Genomic DNA, 4,360 nt, shown 5'->3' with positions numbered 1-4,360 from the left:
TGCAAAACACATGCAATTTTTAAGTACAATGTACCACAAGAAATATTTGTATGTGGGTATTGTATCGTAAAATCTTTTTACTACCAGTGATAAATTCGAATGACGTCGCTTTCTATACCTGATCCCACCTAAACTTCAATTATAATGTGTAGCAATAAATGCTTCCTGACCTGTTCAAATACAAAAAAACATTTATATAATATTCTTGACTATGTTTTGTGATATAAAATAGTTTAGTAGATTCGTGATTTGCAAATATTAGCACAAACTATAGACACCCTGAAACAATTAAGAAAATTGAGACAAAAATAAACGAGAATGCATGCGTGCGTTGGGTTATCTTAAAACACTTGTGTTACTCACCAATGACATTTAGATTTATGAAACAGCTTAACCCATAATTATATTTCGTTAAAAATGCACTCTTAAAGGATGTGAATATGTGTCATATATATATTTTCGGAGTAAAGCTGTTGCTCATTTTAAATTAAAAAAAACCTCTGGACACAAAAAAATGCGTATTTTATATTCTGATGTTTGTTGTTCAAAGGACAAAAAAGCCATCCAAATAAGTATTTGGGACAGGGAATTACACACCAATATTTATAGTTCGTTACTGACAAATACTTACTCAGCAAAAACAATAATCTATTTAATATAATTTCATGAACATGTATTTAAAATTAAAAGGGACACAGCATAGTAAACAACAGTATATGGTAATCGTTATTGTTCAGAAAACACAAAAATGGCTACAAAGCCGTATGGATTAGATGTATTAACTATTTACCGAGGGTCACTAGAAGATGCCAAAAATACAGTTATTTTATTTGTTTTTGTTGCACTTCAGTCTTTCTATTGTTCCGTCGTTTTTCTCTTATCATTTATGTTTTCCCTCACTTTCAGTATGAAACCCGGATTTGATTTCCCTCAATCGATTTATTACTTTTAAACAGTCGAATACTGCTGTTGCTTTTATCTAGTCATTTTTTTTATGGTGACAGTAGGTTGTACAACTTTACAGAGTAAAGGTTTGCAAATAAAAACATTTAAAGATTAAAAGTTTTTATATGACTTTTAATTAAATTATTTAAGGAAATCACAGAAATAAGCCGCCTTGTCATTTGTACATTTATTTTATGATCGCTTTTAAGATAATGAGAATATTTTCTTAATCTAGAATTTCATTAAGGCTGTATCTAATCATTATGCTTAACACGTAAACGATTATGCACATAATTTTATTTGAGATTTATCAACCTACTCATTTATAACAAGTTCACATTCCTAAACAAGATGGTTAAATTTATAAACATTATTTCCAAAGCAACTTTATCCAAGTATTTGCTTATTGTGTAAAAAGTAAAATCACAAAAATACTTAATTCCGAGGAAAATTCAAAACGGAAAGTCATTTGACAAATAGCAAAAGTAAAAGCCGAAATTCATCAAATGAGTTTTCGAATGTAGAAACGATACACAAGGTTACTGTTTCATTATTATATTTTTAAATCTCATTTGGATCCATTTTCTCAGTCACGGTCACATATTACCGCGTAAATACTATAATTATGACTATATAAATGTATATAATTGTTATGTCACTGGTTAGCTTTAAGGTTTTATTTCATTTTTCTCAGCATTTGAATGCCAATAAGTGAGAATAAGGTTTCGTGTAACTTAAGTTTTAGCAAAAATTGTTCCAACGGAAATGCTTATAAGTACCAGCAGTTACAGCATGGGCAATTATCTAAAACATAATATATTTAATTCAGACTTATTTCTGGTAACTTGTTGTTTAGCCGTCATGAAATTTGTTTACTTTAAGGCTACATTACTTATGTTTTTTTGAATACTGCGTTACATTACCTTTTTTTTAGGCTACATAAAGATTATTTCCTAGGTAACCCGAAACATTTTGGCTTTGATATTATGTGTGATACTACATCTTTGTCTTGTTAGATGGCAAAATTCCAACATGCAATTAAGAATTAGATATATAATGTTATTCTCATATATTTTGTGATAGTATGATACTAAACCCCTAACGGCAGGGATTGTGCCTGATATTCATATGATGAAGACATAATATTTCAATCAGTTTAATTGAGGTCTAGAGGTGGCATGTCAGTTAACTGCTAGTAGTCTGTTGTTATTTATGTATTACTGTCATTTTTTTTTTTTTTTTTTTTTTTTTTTACATCTTTTGACATCGGACTCGGACTTCACTTGAGCTAAATTTTAATGTTTTTATGCGTTTACTTTTCTACATTGGCTAGAGGTATAGGGGGAGGATTGAGATCTCATAAACATGTTTAACCCCGCTGCAATTTTGCGCCTGTCCCAATTCAGGAGCATCTGGACTTTGTTCGTCTTGTATGATTTTTATTTTAGTTTCGTGTGTATAATTCGGAGTTAAGTATGACGTCCATCTTCACTGTACTAGTATGCATATTTTTAAGGGGCCAGCTGACGGACACCTACGGGTGCGGGAATTCTCGCTATATTGAAGACCCATTGGTAGCCTTCGACTGTTGTCTGCTCTATGCTCGGGTGGTTGTCGTTTTGACACATTCACCATTTCCTTTCTCAATTTTATTTTAATAAACATCTTCATTATCTAGGAAGAAGGGATTTTATCACGCGCCTCCTACGTAAATGCAAAATTTAATCCTGGTATTTATGTTGCGTTTAGTAACAACTTCTGGGTCGATGCCACTGCTGGTAGAGTTTGAGTCCCTCGAGGGTATTTCCAGCCCAGTAGTCTAAATTATGTACTGACATGAATTATCATTGATGAGGTCATATTTATAAATTACCGTTTACAAACTTTTTAATTTTTGAAATTCTAAGGATTTTCTACCTATGGAATAGACTACCTTACCTGTATTTGGCAAAAAGTTTGTGAATTTTGGTCATCAATTGTCTTTAACTTCGTAGTTTATTTGGCCTTTAAAACTTTTTTGGATTCGAGAGTCACTGATGCATCTTTTGTAGACGAAACGCGTGTCTGGCGTGAATGCATAATTTAATCCTGGTATCTATGATGAGTTTATTTACAAGAACTGGGTCGATACCACTTTTGGTGGAGTTTAAATTCCCCGAGGGTTACACTGTGGTGACATAGCTTATCATTGATATGTTCATATTTATAAATTATAATCCTGGTACTTTTGATAACTGTTAACTGTTTACCAAAGTTTTGAATTTTTGAAATTTTAAGGCTTTTCTACCCCAGGAGTAGACTATCTTAGCTGTATTTGGAAAAGTTTTAGGAATAGTGGTCATCAATGCTCTTCAACTTCTTACTTTATTTGGCCTTTTCAACCTTTTTGGGTTCGAGCGCCACTGATGAGTCTTTTGTAGACGAAACGCGCGTCTGGCGTAAATGCAAAATAAATCCTGGTACCTATGATGAGTTTATCCTTAAGTTCAATCAAAATAATATTTCTTCAGTCAACATGGTCAACTGATGTCAAATAATGTATTTAACTGTTTGGCAAAAACTTAAAATTTACAAAGAAGTTGTTCGTTAATTGGGACTCAATTAGTCAAGCGAACTGGTTGACGGTTTTTCCCCAGAAAAATAAAACACACATAAGAGTATTTGTCCTTCAAGATCTAAAACAATTCTAGTAATAGAAATTAAAAATTAAAACAAGTTGGCAAGACACATCTACTACTTCTACTTTTCCATCTGGTTCGTTCTATGAACACAGATTTAAATTTATAGTAAAAAGGACATGAAAGTAGGAATAAGAGAGTATCGCTAATCGGATTGTATCATATATATTGACTGTTTAAGTTTATACAGTGGATGAACAGTCAGTCGATAATAATCGTGATGGTCGCATCTTCACCTTTTACCTTTCTATCTGCTGTAATGCTATTGGCGGATGTTTGCTGGATAAAATGTTTTCTGTGCTTCTTGCTTCCAAAATTCGTTTATTAATTCTGAAGACAAAAGAAAGTAAACTTTTGATACAATATCTATAAATATTTATGGAAAGAAAAGAAAAATACTTTTAGTAATTAGTTGCAGTCAAAAAAAGTTTAATCGGAAGGTTGTCTTTACAGTGGGCTTTATTTATGCATGTAAAAAAAAAACACACAATACAACAAATAATCATTTGAAATCATCATGCAACAAGCATTAACAAATTATTTTCCATAATCTATTCTTCATCAACCGGCTTTTTACCGAATTATCCATTTAGTAACTAACCTTTAAGCGGAAGTTTAATTGCATTGGGCTGTTTGGACATATATGAGAACTTATCGTTCTCATGCTGTGGTTTTGTCTTATTTTATTTCCTCCCAAATGGCTTTTGTCGTTTTCACAAAGTAATTGACTGCATTGA

Source organism: Mytilus trossulus, chromosome 6, assembly GCF_036588685.1.
Source record: "Mytilus trossulus isolate FHL-02 chromosome 6, PNRI_Mtr1.1.1.hap1, whole genome shotgun sequence".
Lineage (NCBI taxonomy): Eukaryota > Metazoa > Mollusca > Bivalvia > Mytilida > Mytilidae > Mytilus > Mytilus trossulus.
Note: the sequence above shows the minus strand (reverse complement) of the source record.